Source organism: Ochotona curzoniae, unplaced genomic scaffold (assembly GCF_017591425.1).
Source record: "Ochotona curzoniae isolate NIBS_2020 unplaced genomic scaffold, NIBS_Ocur_1.0 contig_3819, whole genome shotgun sequence".
In the NCBI taxonomy this organism is placed as follows: domain Eukaryota; kingdom Metazoa; phylum Chordata; class Mammalia; order Lagomorpha; family Ochotonidae; genus Ochotona; species Ochotona curzoniae.
The window spans coordinates 52171704-52189998 of NW_024466004.1; the positions used below are offsets into that span (position 1 = coordinate 52171704).

The following is an 18295-nucleotide window of genomic DNA, read 5'->3' on the forward strand; positions in this document are numbered from 1 at the left end:
TAAAGCTAATTATGTAATAGTTTGAAGAGTAATATATGATTATTGATATTCAATATCTGCTGATTATAGATGCTTTCACTGTGAATAAATTTCTTTTATTCTTGTGTTGTCTTGATCCATAAGAAATATATTTAAATTTTTAAAAAACTAATGGTAGTTATGCATATTTTTTGTAAATAAATATCTAAGGAAAATGTAAAGTTATCCCATAAGCAATAATGAGCAATAAGAAAAAGATACAAAAGCAGAGTTTCCTTCTAAACTATTAGCACTGTAATACTTCAAAACTGAGAAAATTGTCTAAACCAAAAGCTGTATCTTAGATGAATAAAAAATGTGAATTTAATAAATTCTGGTCATTAACAGGTTTCTTAAGAAGGCATTTTTAGACAACTTCCTTTAAATTGGCTTGACTTAGCCAACAAATAACTTGTTCTTTTATCTCCTTTTTTATTCCTGGAAATCAAGCATGGTTAATAAAATACTGTTAATGTCAAAAAAGGTTGCAAAATTGAGCATTATAAGGATGAAGGATGGTGGAGATAAAAGCAAGGACACTGATCTGAGGGCATGGTTATATTCTGGAGCCAACAGAGCTCCATGAACTTACATGGATTTCCTTCTGAGAACAGATTAACCCATGTCTCCTAAGGCACTGTGGGAAATGATTCAAGTCTCAACCCAGAGATTTTTGATTACAAACATACCGGATATCTACTAACCATTCCCTGAATTCCAGTCTGAGTTACATGTCCCATTTCTCTATCATAACACATCATTGGAATTTTGACAAACTACAAATTTTTTAACTTTAGAAAGGCCATGAATTGTTATTACATAATTAATGACCTCATCTAATATTTTCTTCCACAGAAATATTTGAAGTCAAATCAATTTTTGTAGTTGTGTAATACCAGCTACCCATAGCACTGCAGAGTTTTTTGGTTTTCTTTAAGAACAGAGACATTTATGTTAGTTTACAGATTACTTCCCTAAATCATCTCTTATAAATAAATCCCCAGATCTGATGTTAGATCAATCATCGGTGGAAGCATGCTTCTCTATTACAATTTTTTTATTTGTTTGAAGGAAAGAGTAGTATTTAAAAAAAGGTATCTTCATTTTTTGACAGAAGTTTTCAGAGAAATATTAAATTTATAGAAAATGATTCTTAAAATTATGCTTGGTTTCATGTTATTACATATTTTTTTTATTGGCCTGTGTTTTACATAAACTCCATTGCAACAGTTGCTCTTAGATCACGAGTTCTCCTTTCTGTTAACCTGAATAGAGATATGGAGTTTTCAGATGAGGTAGTGTCTACGACCAAACCAAATTTTCCACAGTGTTAAAAAAAGAAATCTTGCTGTGTTGCCTACTACACCCTGTGGAGGAGGCTACGGATGGCCCCGCGGGATCCCATCGTCCTTGTTTGAGGTATTTTCAGAGGTGAGAAATATGAACATAGACTTACATAATAAGAGTTAATGAACTTTCCAGTTTTTTTTTTTTTTCATTTTACATGTAGTGTGCTTCTCTCATCTCCGCTGCTGTTCACCAGGTCCCAGTTCCACACAGGATGTATAAACATAGTACCGCAGCTAATAGTCTTTTCCTCAGGAATCAAGGAAGCAGATGACCGTGAACAGTGCATTGAAGCAGAAGTGACAGACTGTTCTGTTCTGAAATGGGTAACAGAGAAGTCTCTTAATTTTCATTCTGCATACTTACTCATATGGAATTGATGAATAAAGCACATATCCTCTATGTTTTGGTGAAAATAAAAACCAAAGAAAACAGAAATTTGGAAGGAAACCCTTAAAAGTAAGATGTGCAAAAAGTAGCAAATCTTAAAATCACTAATAGTGCATAAAACAACTTGTAAATTGACACCTCGTTGCAATGTGGTTCTAAGTTCCATACAACCGTATTTTAGCATGCAGGCATTCAAGCATCTTCCCCTTTGTAATATATCAGCCTGTGATATTATTCAAACTAAATCCATAGCAGTACTGAATTTAAGACCATTCCGCACATAAAACACGCACAATCTTTTCAACTTTCACATAGAACTGAAATTTGGATTGCAGGTCTGAGACCTATTACTCAGTATTTATTGAGATAGATGTGTGATTTAAAACTAAGTTGAGAACAGAAAAGGTAACCATTATCCATTTATTTGGCAAGTCTGGGAAAAGCTATTATGACCTATTTCATTATACCTTTTCATTATACTACTTACTATGCTAATTGGAAGTCTGTAATGTTTGGATTTAAATGGAAATCTGTACTGTGTGGGCAGAGATAAGATTCTTTAGGCACAGAGCATGTTGCAGGATAGATTCATCAGGACAGTGCATTTCAGGACTGATATTTATGTGGTGGTGTGGAGTTGCCTATGAGAATCATGAGCACAGACAGGTGATTGACATTTAAGAACACAGGGAGCTAGCAAGCATGTCTCCTATAACCACGTAGTTATTTGTTTAACATTATCAACGAATTCAGGATTGTTTCTCAGGACTAAAGCTCTGACAGAGAGGAAATATAAGTAGGTATATCTGAGTTGGTTCCATCGAATGACACCACGGATCCTTTAGGACCGCCATTCTGTCCTTTTAAGATAGTTCTTTATTTCACAACTTAAATAATGGCTAAATTGCACATAATTGTTTCCTTTAAAAACTTTTACAAACAAATCCAAATGAATTGTTTTCATAAACAAAGGTTTTAAAATAAAACCATAATTATAGTTTTAATCTATGTTCTCAGAATAGATAATAGCTTTTTCGAGGTGAATGTTTAATGTATGCAATTTACGCTGACAAACATATTTCTATCTTAAAAGTTGCATTTCATGGTAATGGATTTTTAAATAGTTGACTAATGTTTTTGACAAGCTTAAAATTTCGGGAAATCTTCTCTCATTCATCGGAACAAAATGATTCAGCGTGAATCTCCAGGTCATGATTTTCATAAATCCTTATAAAAATTAAGCAATATGATTCCCAACTGTTATTTTAAGATGTGCAAAGTGTGTTTGTTTGTTTAATACTTGAAAGCCAGATTTTATAAAAAAGGAAAGAAAGAGACCTTCATTGATTCATTTCCCAGATGGCGCTAAGCTGATCTGAAACTGGGGGCCTGGAGCCTCCTCCAGGTCTCTCAGGTGGTGCAGGAGCCCAGGGACTTGAGCATCCTCTGAGGCCACGCCAGGTCATGAACAAGCAGCTTGATCAGAAGTGGAGCAGCAAGGACAATAACCCGTACCCATATAACCTGATGCTGGCACTTCAGGTGGAGGATTTGTCTTCAGTGCCACCACACCTCAGATGAGGAAAGTATCTGTGGGTTAAATATAATTTGTTACATTCTTAGTTATATAGTACAATCAAATATTTGAGATTTTATCTCCTACTCAAAGATTTTAATTTATTTCAAAGAAATTTCAAGCAACAGGCTGTATATATGTCCTCATGATTTTATTAGACGCCATAATTGTCTGTAGAAACTAAGTATTACAGAACATATCAAGATAATTTGTGTTGGAAAAATGACTAATTGAGTGAACCTCACAGAATGATTATTTACCAAAGAAATGTAATGCACCTCAGTATAATAAATTCATAGTAAATAAGTAGAAGCTGTTCACAATTTATTTGAAAATGTATAGTGCACTAAAGATATAAGATTTATTTTCTGTAAGAGAAAGCAATAAATGCTTAAGGTGTGATTGTTTAAAATGTGTGCTTTTGTATTTTTCTGGCACTTCAAATAAAGCAGCTTAAGTTTACAGACTCTACAATAAAACACAAAATAATTACAGACACTCATTTCTATTCACAGTAACAATATTATATAGCCAGAATAAAATTAATGTTTTCTCATAAGCAGTCATCTGAAAGAGTCCCATTATATGAAAATTATCCCAAGGTATTATGTATGTGAATTAACACTGTGATCCTCTTCATATAAAGCAAGATACTGAACTAATGTCTATTTCAGCACAAAGACCCAACCTGCATGCACAAAACAGCATAATACTGGTCCTAAAAAATATGAAATATTAGATTTGTTTTTTTGCTAATCCTGAGGACCATCTATTTAGTGTCTGTGAGTCAACTGCCATGATGCTATCATTCCTGGACATCCCTTCCCATTTCGCATCTATCATCACTGCAGGTGCATGAGTGGGAAACAATGGAAGTAGACAAGAGCTGTCTCAATAAGGTGCATCTGGAGAAATCATCTCCCACAAGTGGATGTTCTTTATCACCAGGTGTTTAATTTCAGTTTCCATTGTGTCTGTTCCTTTCAGTCCTTACCCATGCTGATTATGTGTTACATTTGTTTTCTACACAAAATACAGTGAGTATGCCAACATCCCTCTGCCTTTTTCAGTGAACACAGAAACTGCTTCCATTTTTGAAAAGCATATGCTCTTATAGACGACACAGCAATGCTCAACAGCAACTTACCTCTTACACACTTTTTGCTCTGCACCTGTCCATGCTGTGCACTTTCCTACTGCTTTTCACCTACGTTCCAACCATGACTCTGGGTGCAGCTTTAGGAGATAGTAGTTCCCGTGAAGAATCAGCTTTATACGGTAAGCTGTGTTTTCTCCTAGAATGGATTCACTTCCTAATCTTCCTTGACCACAGGCTGGATTTTAGGACTCATCACCATTTTAACACCAAGAATTTTGGAATTTGGATCAAAAGTCCATGACAAAAAATTACATAAGGAAGATTCCATATTTCTTGTTGTACTATCTCATTCATGAATTGTGAAAAGTCTGCTTTTAACCAAGACAAACTTTCACTTTTTTTGTTTCTCTTCATTCTTGATTCCACACTTTATGACATGGCTTTGTCCTCCCTCCAAGCCTCCCAGCACTAACAAATACTAATCAAACCTTACAGTCAAAACAATATAAACCCAAAGCACTTCATGAAAATATCCAAAATAAGAACTCACTTTATTTTGCTACATTTTTCTTTCACCAATATTACAACTAACATCATGACATGAACAAAGTCGGAGAGGGGGGCGATGTGCAATTGAGATAATAACAAAGAGGCCTACGATAATGTGGACAGCAAGAGGGAAGCCCCTTTCTCTGAGGAGTAAAGTGGACCTAGAAGGCTTGCTGCTTCCATCTTTTATTGAAATGCTTGGGAAGTCAAATGACAGGAATTGATGGAGCACAAATATCATTAGTTACATCCCATGTTGATGTTAAGTAGCTAATGCTCGATGATCTGGAAGCAACAGTGTGACCCATGCACAGAGGTCAATATGTGACTGTCTCAAGGACATCTTAAAGCACACAATCCTGTAGCCTTGGACAATTGCTGCGCCATTGCCGAGCTCTGAATCTTACCCACAGGTTTTAATTTTGGTCTTAGACTTTTGCTCGCTTATAGACTATTGCCTGCAGAATTTGACCTCAGTCTCCATGACCACTAGACTGTGAACTCTTTATTAAGTCATGTTGTTATTTTTCACAAACCACCTGTGGCAAATATGCATAGGTTTATAGACTGGTATTCTGTCTGCTTCATTGCTTTTTCTTTAAAAGCACAAGCTGTCAATGAACACTTGTCTATCTGGGTGGAAGACTTTGTTCTGAAGGCTGATAGAACTTAAGCATCCCTTAAGATCAAGAAAAAGCATCACTGAAAAGCTCAGTGTGTGTTTGCATCTATGAACAAACAATGGCTTATTTCATTTAAAATAACATAATAAAAGTTGATCTTAAAATTTATGAAGTTCATGAAAAACTACTCATACAAAATTTGACTGTGACACTTTTCCAATAAATATAACAGTGGCAATATTTGTATGAAAATAAAAATTTTAGCCAGTTTAATGTATATCTCAATTTCAAAGATTTTCACTTATTTGCACATTCTGAAATGCCAACAAATATCAAATATAATCTTTGACTGAAAGAACACATTTTCTCAAATCCCATAAAGTATTTTTACAAATAATATTGTCTTCAAAAATCATTGACATACAGGTATGTTCTCATCATTCACATTCATGTGCTTGCAAGTAAATATATACAGATATCTGTAATAATCACTATGATATAATTTAATTTGTTTAAGATTGTGATACTTTTCTGATGCTTCATATTGGCAGTACCAAAAATGGAGACGGTACTACATGGCGTTTATAAAAAGATTAACTTACCTTCATATGTCTGTGATAGTTTCATAAATTCTTTCAGACTTCTGAGTAACTTAAAAATGCTTTTTCTCATTCTTAATCATGCTGGAATAGTTTTCTGGTTATTTGACTTACAACTTAACTATGCAAGTACTTACAAAAAGTCATATATAAATAGTTATGTAGCTATAGTTGCACTGAGATTAAATGCTTAGGCTGCATGTAATTTGACCATGACAAGCATTATGGATGTTCACCAAAATCACAAAATCCATCTGGTTTAAATCTGTATAAGACAGTTTTATGTAATCCATAAGTGTTCCTTCCCAAGTGTGAGATCAATTATTATATTTTTAAATTATGGTAAAACATCAAACTGGGACTAGTACCAAAAATGAAATGAGTAAAATGCCATTTCCATGGCTGTATGTTATTAGTTATGGGTTTTTTTAAACTGCTAAAATTAGCACTGTTATAGAAATTAATGTATTCATCTTTGCATCTGGGCACATTTATGTCCCTAGAATAAACTTTCAGCAGTGGAATTTGTACAGGAAATATTTCTGTATATCCCAAATGTTCCTTTTCAATACTTTAAGACAGTTGCATAAGTGTTTGGATGACTAATTTTGTAGTGCTTCACCCAGAAAGCTCCATTCTTCTTGACTTCAAATGACTCAAGCAGTCATATGATTAGAGGCTTCTGGTCACAGTATAGTCAGTCCCCATTAGAAGAGAAGGTCAGTCCCCGCAAAGGAGCAATTCCGTTTCTATGTTAGACATTTAAAGATGTAAGCCAATGAAATCATTTTCTTAGTTTAGATAAAGAGGATGTAAAGGAAAGTCACAATTGAGCAAAGTTTTACTATTGGCTCAAGACTGAGTTCAGATCCAATAACTTGTACCAGGTACGAGTATGTGGCACTTCATGTAATAGAAAAAAAAATAACATTTTAACTCATGTGAATAACTGATATGGTTACATGTAGATCTTCTAAGTCACCTCAATCCAGAAAGCCAGGTTTGTGATTTATCATCTTCAAATTTTGCAAAAATATGCCCAAATAGAAATCAAAGTCCTTATTCTGTCAGAACTCATCTGGGAGATTTGATAATACAAGGGACATTTCACAATTGAGCTATTGATCATTATGGATTTATGACCGAGTGCAATTTTTTTAACTTCTATTGGAAAAATGTTTTGAAATGCTAGTTTATAAGTCTTTTACAAACTTGATAGAATCATCCTTTGAATAAAAATTTAAAAAAAATAGTTGCTAGTAACTAGTGCTGTCACATAGCAGGTAAAGCTGTTGCCAGCAGAAGTTGCATCTCATACGAACACCACTTTGAACCCTGGCTGCTGTTCAGCTGATCCCATTCGCTGCTTATGCACCTAGGCAAGGAGCAGAAGATGGCTGAAGTCCTTGGGCCCCCATACTCATATGGTAGACCTGGTTGGGGATACTGGCTCTTGGCTTCAGCCTCACACAGCCCAGCTGCTATTTGAGTGGTGAATCAGAGCAGGAAGATTTTCTGTGTGTGTCTCTTTTCGTTCTGTCTCTCTCTTTCTCTCTGTGTGTCTCTGTGTCTCTGTCTCTGATTCTTTCTATAACTCTGCCTTTCAAATAAATAAATAAATCTTTAATATTGGTAATATATTTTGATGAAATCAGTTTGGTAAAATGTAATATATGTGCTATATTCTCAATGTGCCTTTAACCTGAAGTTACGCTTAAGGAAATTGTATATTGACATGCAATACATATCAAATGGCATATAAGGATAATATTGCAAGAAGATAAATGTTTATACTTCTAGAGAGGAATTAGACATAAAAGTTGTGGGTTGCTAATAGCAGCAATAACCATTAAGATTGAGGGGATTTAGAGGGAATGACACAAATCCGGAAAAAGTAAATAAAGATGTTTCTAATGGAAAGAGGATTTTTGTGTGGTAATTGTAGTTCAACGATTTTTTTTAAATGAATCTGCCTTGCAATGCAGAGAAAATTCTAGCCCTGGGTATTTCCGTCTCGTAAACTTTTTTCAATTGGGTTGAGTTTTCTTAATTTAATTCTTAAATTAATAAATTAATAAAAGCTAAAATAACTAACATTACATGAGAGTGTTTCTCAAGGATGATCTGCAGACTACTTAGCTGCTCTGTAAGACAATAAAAAAAATCTTGACTAGATATCAAACACTAATGTAAAATTGATCATCAAATATTTTATTATTTTTCCTTTGAAATGAAACAATTTTATTGGTTTATGTAATTTGTCCAGGAGGAATTTAGACCAGCTGAATCTAAAGAGCCTGTTTTATTTTGTTGTGCTTTTTCTTCTTCTTTTCCATCTCTGTGGTATTTCTTTTCTTTGGATATATTCCATCCTCATACCAGCTCCATCATTGGCATGGCACGGTGACTACCAGTAGTGCCCTCATAAGTATTTGGAGGATCATAACTTCGTTCTCAAAAGCAATTGTAAATTTTTCATAGGTCAGCTATATGTAATTCTAAAAGAAACTTATTTTTTTTCTCTTTAACACTTACCCTGCGATCCTTGGCTATCATGTCCACATAAGTCTTTTGTTAGGAAGCTCCTCATTAAAATTTTTATAGGCTTCCACAGGATATCTTTCACTGAGCATTCATCTGATCTGCTCGTCATCATGTTCCTTGCATTTCAATCAGCGAGTACAACGGGTGGCATCTTTGAAAGCATAATCCATCTATTCTTCAGGATCATGCCACTTTATTGAGTACAAGAATTCAATGTAGACCAGATCAGAATTTTTTTCCTCCATTTTATCAAATATCTTTGTAAATTTAATACAGTTTGTTCTTGGCAAGATGGAAAAAAGGAACCAAAAATGTCATGTCAGTTCTTAAACTAGGTGAGGAAGAAAATAACAGAAAAAGATATTCCAGAATTGCTAATCTTCAAAAATCACTCTTGCATTCACTTTATTTGAGGTTGCCTAAAGGTTCAAATTACAAAAGACTTTTTTTTTTTTAAAATCTAACCAAATCTACTACAGTGCAGATTCTTAAATACTAAAAAACTTAAACATAGACTCAAGAAATTCTGGTGAGGATTTGGGGAAAATTAAACTAGTACAATTATTATGGAAGAGAGTTTGAAGATTCTTCAGAGCCTGGAAAACAGATCCATCATGTGATATAGCTATACTGTTCGTGGGAATTTATCCAAATGAAATGAAATCAGCATATAGGAGAGTTATTTGCGCATCCACATTTAGATCAGCTCCATATTTCCAGCAGGTAAGATCTATGATCAACCCAAATGTGGCATTGATGTAGCATGAAATTCTACTCAGTCACACACACAACAAATGAAAATCTTGTGTTTTGCATCAACATGAACATAACTGGAAATCATTGTACTTATTGAAATAAGCCAGTTCCCAAATTAAATATATATTTTCACTACTCTTGGTAACTAACACACAGACTAAAAGTAATCATCATCATCATCTCTGTGAGTGAGATTAACATTTTGAGACTTTATTATCATTTACAGTCTTTGCCTATACCCTTGAGGAACATTAGTATTTCATTTTCTACTAGCTATTTGTTGAATCCTTTGCCTCATGGAGTGTTATGCCTGTGACTGTGACATGAACAGACAGTGCATCATTGTAACAAATAAAAAAAAAAAAACAGAAAGGAGGCAGGTAGGTGGAGGATGCAACCAGGAAGGCAGGAAGGAACCACCATGCTCCTGAATACATATTGTGAAATATATGAAATTTGTTTGCTTTATATAAATAAAATAAGTTAAAGTTAAAAAAAAGACATGCACAGAAAGTAAAAACTAAAATGGGGTCATAATATAAACCAAGAGTCAAGAGAGTTACCTGACCTGACCTCTAATTTCTCCTGAGGTCTCAAGCTTCCAGGAGTTTCTTAGTTCCAGCTAACATATAATTTGCAGGTTGCAGGTACATTTCATAAAGTTCTAGAAGAAGATTTTAGGTAAAGTTTATAACCTTTTATTAGTTACATTGAGTGTCTCCAACAATCTAAGATATTGAATAGTGCTTTAATTGACTTCTTTTTGAAGTTAACAAAAGAGGAACATTAGTTATTTCTTCCCCTTACCTATTTTATGTATTTTAAAATCCATGCAAATTTCTCCATGTCAGTCACAGGGTTCATCATGTTGTGCGGTATCAGGTAGTGTGTTACCTGGCAGAAAGAAGTGACAGTGTGGACTTGGTTGGGCAGGAAGGGTTGAATTCATTTATAATGTATTTATCCAATCAGATACCCTGGTATTTTAGCTTCAAAGCAAGGGTATCTGAGTATCTGAAGTGGGAATAAAAACTTTCATTGCTTTAATGTTAAGGTCAAATTAATGCAGGCAAAACAGGCTTCCTGAGATACAGCATGGCCTGTCAAGGTTTCTCTAAACTGCTTCCAGAAAAGAGGTAGATCAGAGAGCCTTTGTGGAAACAAACGAGCTCGAAAGCCATCACCCACCTGAGTAAAAACGGCTTCCACCGAAAGTTAAACCTCAGCAGAACCAAGATTTCTTCTTACACAAAACTGCTTAAAAGTTTGTCTTCAGTCAACATCTGAGAGAGCTGTCTGGATTTCCTCAAAGCTAGAAATAATTTTTTTAAATGTTACTTCTTTTGTAAGAATAACAGAATGTTTTATGTTAGACTTTTTAGAAGGCTTAATGTATTTTTAATATTAAACATATTAAATATAGTTGATGGCATGCATTTAATATTTAATATATTTAACATGTCTGTATATGTATATATATATATGTTTTGATTCTTACAGTCAATCTTTCTTGAGCAATACATCTAATCTGCAAGTACCGAACGTCCCCCCACATTAGTGAGAAGTGGTATTCCCTTCCACTGGTTGCTCTATATCAGATTCAAGCTCAGGAACTCATAACTGCAACTCAGCCACTCTTGCTCATAAAAACAATCCTATCTGTTTTTGCATTCTTAATTCCAAATAGCGGTATTTGTAATCATCCTTGGGAATTACTTTATGTAACTATGCAGTCACTGTTTTTTTAAAATTTGTTTTTATTTTCTTTTAATTACTTTATTGCAAAGGCAGTATGACAGACAGAAAGATATTTCTCATCTGCTGGTTCATTCCACAAAGGGCCTTAATTGCCAGGATGGGTCCTGGCCCAGAATAGGAGCCAAAAGCTCAACCTAAGTTTCCAATGTAAAAAGCGAACTACTTGAGCCATCACCTTCTTTCTCCGGATTGTGCATTAGAAGGAAGCTAGAATTAAGAGCAGTGGAGAACTGGAATACAGACACTCGGGTGCAGCAATCCCAAACAGTGTGCGTCACTAAACCAAACACTTGCCGTTAACTAACTTTCCACACTTCCTGAAACAGCTCATTTGATGTTGGCTAGTCGCCATGTGATACATTGCTAACATATCCTGATTGTCTCTAAGTTTTAATATCTGCTAAGGCTTCTTTCAAATGTAGCTTGGTATATACAAATAAAAACAAACATCCCTTACGTTTGTGGCTGAAATGTTCAAGACAGTGGTTAACTCATCTGTCTCCACCTCATTTATTGTACCTGTTGAAGTGAGACTTCCAAATTTAAATTAATTGCCATTTGCCTTCAGAATTCTGAAAGCTCTCTGATGTCTTCTTCATCCTTTGCAGAAACTTATGAAAAGATTGGACAGAAGACTGAGAGCATGCAGTGCCACATCTTATTCGGGGGTGGTGTCATGGTCAGAGGTTTACATGGGGCTTGTGCACTGGCATCACAAACTGGAGATTTGATTCCTCTCCCAGAAGCTCTGTTCCTGATTTAGCCTCCAGGTAATAATACATCCTGAGAAGCTAATGGCACATAGTCTAAATATGTGACCCTTTGCCACCCAGGGTGGAAACCAAGATGGAGCTCCTGACTCCTGGCCACACCCTCACACCCTGCCTCAGAACCGACTACCCAACCACTTGGGGGAATGCACCGGGTGATTAAAGATTCTCTCTCTCTCCCCCTCTCTCTCTATCTCTATCTCTCTCTCTTCCCCTCTCCCTCTCACCATCCCTCCTTCACTCCTTCTGAATCTCTCTCTTCCTCTCTCATCCTCTCTCTGATTTAATTTCAAATAAATTAAATTAAACATGTGTTTAATAATGCACATACCATGCTGATATGAGGGCTCATGGTCCTTAGGCTGTGTACTAGCCTAGATTTTTTTTGTGATACTAAGTCTTTCAGGTCAATGCTTGCTTGTTTTTTCTTTCTGAATCTATTATTATAATTTACTCCTGTGCTATATTTAAATAACTTGTTATATTTGCATGTTAACTAGCACGTGATTCATTGTGTCTGTTCCACTGGAAAAGAAAAGTATTTTTGGTAAAGTATAAATGAACATACTTCAAAATGCTCATGGAAAACAGAATGAAAAGATAAGTTTATTTGGTTCAAAACTATTTAAGTGTTGATTCAAAAACTAAGCTTTTCAGTGTTACTGCCATAAAACTTTCCAACTAGTCTTTGATTTTATTATTATGATAAAAAAATATTGGCTGATAATCATTCTCAAAATTCTGTCTGGAGAATTCCGTGTAAAATTTCCTCAGAAATTCAGTACTGAGAAGACTTAGCAGGATATATTTCTTTTTCTTAAGCCTTCCTGATTGATCTTGTATATTTTCTTTTTGAAGTTGATGGAAGAAATTTTTTAAAAAGTTAAATTTTTTATAAGAATACATAATTACCCATAAAATTAGAAAATTTCCACTTCAAAATTATAAATAAGCTTGACATAAATGCTATCCTATAACTTTGAATACTCTGTTGGATATTCATGCACCTTTTAGACTTCTCAGAATCACCACTTTGCTTTGTTAATGAGTGACCTTCAGAAAAAAAAAGAGACCTTCAAAATGTTCTCTCCTCTGCTTCATATTCACATCAGTAAATGTATTCATATCAATAGAATTACCTAACATCACTCAATATTAAATTGTTTATATGCTTTTTCTTTCTAAATAAATGCATTTGCATTTGCAATTTATTCTCTTTTCATCTTACAAGGTTTATTTTCTTCTCCACAAAGTATAATATGACACCTTGAATTTCAAAAATAACTATATAATCCATTAAGTAACTGATTCTGATCAACTCATTGCAGAGTGTCTTTTTTGCTTAATTTGGAAAAGTCTAAGCATTAGAAATGATATTGCTCTGTAATAAATCCAGGCTATTTCCAAACAGCATGCGCTATTCAACTGCATTGTCCTCACAATGAATAGATAATCAGAAAAAGTCAGAAGAATGACACAATTTTATACAAAATAAGTTCAATGTTGGCATGTTTAGACATAAATGCCAGCTGACTTGCTTATTAAATAGTAAATGCAGGCCCTTTCCCATTTTGTTATGAACAGCATTGATGCGTTGACATGTACTTGTATTAGGTTCTAGCATACCTTGTTTTCCTTACAATTCAGAGAAAAGTCCTAACTAGCTGACCTGAGTTTGGCTTACAAAGGGGTGCAGAAATCTACTATCCCAAGCAAATCTTGTTCCATAAGATGGCTTTAATGTACATGTAAGCATGAATTTTAAAATTGAATAATGAATAGTAAAATTTGGGGAAACTTTGCATAGAAGTACATGCTAAATAAAAGCCCCATCATAAAAGTGAAACTGTCTTAATTTGTTTTATGGAGATAGCTTAATTTGTAAAAATTATTCCACTAGAATCGTGATTCCTCATCTTCACGCCTGTTCTGTTCTGTGCTCTTCTTTTGTGAATTTTTCATGCAGTCAATGTTTCTGCTAATGTTTGAGGATGAATATTTACTAAACAATTATTCATACCAATTTTTCATCTATCGTACCAGGAGTATGCATGAAAGCATCAGAGCAATGCTGCAGATAGAGCTCCTGTGTGTTAGCGCCTCACGTCTTCTGTGATGCTGTGTGGTTAAAGTCGTAAGCAAGACAGCATCCTGGGTGTACCGAGACTCAAATAAAAACAAAAGATCTAAAACACACTCATGAGGCATATGTTAAGACAGATTTGCTTTGAGTGATTGATGAAAGTGTTAAGTGTAGAGAAATTGGGAGGGGCACAGGCTGTTCAGACATTAAAAGAGGGAGGAGAGGAAGGAAGAGAGAGAAGTAGACAAACGTGGGTTATGGTACTAGAAGACATGTGCTGGGAACTGTTCAGGGCCTCTCCTACAGTCCTGTGACGGCTGAGAAAGCCACAGATTGGAAGAGAGAATCAGGTCTGACCCCACTTCCACCCCAGAAAGAGCAAGAGCAGGGCTCTACAGAGCTTAACACTAAACAAGATTGAAATCTGTCCACAACTCAAAAAAAAAAAAAAAAAAAAAAAAAGAGGAAACAGAAAGTAATGAATTCAATTAGATGTGTTTTTTTTTTGTTGTTGTTGTTGCTTACATTGTATTATGTAGTACAGTTTTATAGGCGCTGGGGATTCCCCCCACCCCTCTCATACCCCTCCCCCCATGGTGGATTCCTCCACCTTGTTGCATAACCATAGTTCAAGTTCAGTTGAGATTCATTGCTTGCAAACACATGCCTAGCATAAAGTTCGGCGTCTTATTGTCCAGATAAGTTCAGTGGCCTCTTGGGGAGACCTTCTATGGTCTGAAGATAGGTCTAACAGAGTAAAGATCCGGTCAGTTAAAAGCCCCAACAAGGCCTCAGTATCAATATACAACATTATGGAATTAATTGACATAGTATTGGGTAAACAATATGTTAAAAGTAATGCAAGTTCCATTCTTCGAAACATCTGGGTTGAGACAGTATCAATGACAGGTTCAAAAAATAACAAACAACCAAACAAAAAATTACAGGTTAAATCAAGGCAAACATGTGGTATCTAATCTTTTGGGATTCGCTCATTTCCCTTAGCATTATAGTTTCCAGTTGTGCCCATTTAGCCACAAAGAACTGCATTTTGTTTTTTTTAATAGCTGAGTAGTATTCCATGGAGTAGATGAACCATAGTTTTCTTATCCAATCTTCTGCTGATGGGCATTTCGGTTGCTTCCATGTTTTTGCAATTACTGATTGTGCTGCAATGAACATAGGGATGCATGTTGGTTTGTCGTAAAACAGGTGTTTTGGATATATTCCTAGGAGTGCTATTGCTGGGTCATATGGTATGCAGATTTTGAGTTGTTTGAGTGTTCTCCAGACTGATTTCCATAAAGGCTGTACCAATTTGCAGCTCCACCAGCAGTGGAGTAGGGTTCCCTTTTCCCCGCATCCTCGCCAGCAGGCGTCGTTGGTGTTCTTGTTTATGTGGGCCAATCTTACTGGTGTTAGGTGGTACCTCATCGATGTTTTAATTTGGATTTCCCTTATTGCCAGGGAGCTGGAACATTTTTTCATATGTTTGTTTGCCGTTTGGACTTGTTCCTTTGTGAAATGTTTGCCCATTTCCCGTGCCCATTCCTTGAGTGGCTTGTTTGTTTTGGTTTTTTGGTTGTTTTGAAGTTCTTTGTATATCCTGGAAATTAGCCCCCTATCGCCTATATCGTGTGCAAAGATCTTCTCCCACACTGTGGGTTGCTTTTTTACTTTGTTGATTGTTTCCCTTGCTGTACAGAAGCTTCTTAGTTTGATGAGGTCCCATTTGTTTATTCTGTTCTCAACTGCTATTGCTTTTGGTGTCCTTCTTAGAAAGTCGGGACCTACTCCTAGGTCTTGCAGGGTATTTCCTACATTTTCTTGCAAGAGTTTGAAGGTTTCTGGATGTAGGTTTAGGTCTTTTATCCATGTAGATTGGATCTTAGTGTATGGTGATAGATGTGGGTCTATTTTTTTGTTTCTACAGGCTATCAGCCAGTTGTCCCAACAACATTTACTAAAGAGGCCTTCCCACTTGCTTGAGCTGTCATTGGTCTTTTTGTCAAAGATTAATTGGCTGTATTTGTGTGGGTTCCCTTTTGGTGCTTCTATTCTATTCCATTGATCTTCCTTTCTGTCTTTGTGCCAGTACCAGGCTGTTTTGATAACCACTGCTCTATAGTATGTCCAGAGGTCCGGGATTGTGATTCCCCCTGCTAACTTCTTATTTTTCAGGATGGTTCTAGCTATTTGTGGTTTTTTGTGTTTCCAGATGAACTTTTGAATCATTGTATCCAGTTCCGTGAAGAATGTTTTGGGCAATTTGATTGGAATTGCGTTGAAAATGTATATTGCTTGTGGTAGTATAGACATTTTAATGATATTGATTTTGCCTATCCAGGAGCACGGGATGTTATTCCATCTTTTGAGGTTTTGTTCAATTTCCTTTTTAAATAGTTTGTAGTTTTCTTCGAATAGGTCTCCTACGCTTTTGGTTAGATTTATTCCCAAATACTTCATACTTCTCTCTGCTATTTTGAATGGTATCCTGTTGGTTAGATCTTCTTCCATCTTGGTGTTATTTGCGTACACTATGGCTGTTGATTTTCGTTCGTTAATTTTGTACCCCGCCACTCTGCCAAACTCTCGTATAAGTTCTAGCAGTTTCTGTATTGAGTCTCCTGGTTTTTCTATGTATAGGATTATGTCATCTGCATATAGTGAAAGCTTGACTTCTTCGTTTCCTATACGTATGCCTTTGATTTCTTTTTCTTGTCTTATGGCCTCTGCAAGTACCTCTAGGACTATGTTGAATAGCAGTGGTAATAGCGGGCACCCTTGTCTTGTTCCAGATCTCAGTGGGAAGGGTTCTAGCTTTTCTCCATTCAGTATGATACTGGCGTTGGGTTTTTCATAAATTGCTTTGATTATGTTGTGGATTTTCCCATCTATGCCTACTTTGGCTAGAGTTTTTAGCATGAAGAGGTGTTGGATTTTGTCGAAAGCTTTTTCTGCATCTATTGAAACTATTATGTGGTTCTTGTTTTGCAGTTTTTGGATATGGTTTATAACATTTATGGATTTCCGAATGTTGAACCAAAGACACCATAACAATATGTAAGATTATGGATAATCACAGAAATATTGAAAAGATATATTGGTGAACATAGCTACATTTACATGTATTTGTCATAAAAAAATAAAATGGGTCCAGCACAATAACATAGTGGCTGAAGTCCTAGATTTGCTTGCATTGGGGTCCTATATGGGATCCCATATGGGAGCCCCTTCATGTCCTGGCTGCCCATCTTCCCATCCAGCCCCTGCCTGTGGCTTGGAGAAAGCAGCAGAAAAAGGCCCAAAGCCTTGGGACTCAGGAAGGTCTCTTGGCTCCTGGCTTTGGATCCATGCAGCATGGGAGGTTGTAGCCACACAGGGATCAAACCAGAGTGCAAAAGATCTTTCTCTCTGTATCTCCTTTTCTCTGTAAATCTGTCTTTTTTTCCCCATTTTTCTAAGAAAAATATGGAACACTTCATGAATTTGCATGTCATCCTTGCGCAAGGTCCATGATAATCCTCTCTGTATCATTCTAATTTTAGCATATGTGCTGCCAAAGTGAGTGCCCGCCTTTCTAATAAAAATAAAAAAAAATAAATCTTTACAAATATATAGGTGAAAATTTAAAGTGTAATTCAAAGAGAAATAAGTATATCTATTTCAGAGTAATGCAAAAAAAGGAAAAGAAAAGCCAAGCAAAGCAAAGCAAAGCAAAGCAGTGGTTGGGCCACTTGGACAGTGCTGCTTGCCACCTGCTGGCTCCTGACTTAAGTGTCTGTCTCTAACTCTATCATTAAGAATTAAACCTTTATTATAAGGATTAAACATTGATTAAGCATCATTTTTTCAAAGTCATCCAGTACATATTATTATTGGATATATTACATAGTATTAACACAGAATTTCTCTAGAAATCAAAAATTCAGGACCATCAATTAGTATCTGAATATATATATAGTGGTGGATGAAAAATTTACATTTTTGTTATTGCTTTCTGCATTGGGGAATAATACCAACTCTCCATTGGAGGTGACATAGCAGTCACGGTTGATCTTTTCAAAATTACAAGCAATAAAACCCTATGAAGGAGCAGGCATTCATAAAAACCTGCAAAATAAATTTTTTAGGTCTCAGTCCTAGGTTTCTCCAAGTTCAAATTGTCCTTTTAAGTATCCTA

General features: G+C 35.6%; 1 non-coding gene across 1 annotated transcript; it reads right to left on the reverse strand.

Annotated features, from left to right (window-relative positions):
* Window positions 1-17577: 17577 nt before the first annotated feature.
* On the reverse strand, window positions 17578-17684 carry LOC121158886. The gene has a single exon (XR_005884258.1). It is a non-coding gene; the product is annotated as a U6 spliceosomal RNA (small nuclear RNA).
* Between the last annotated feature and the right edge of the window lie 611 nt (window positions 17685-18295).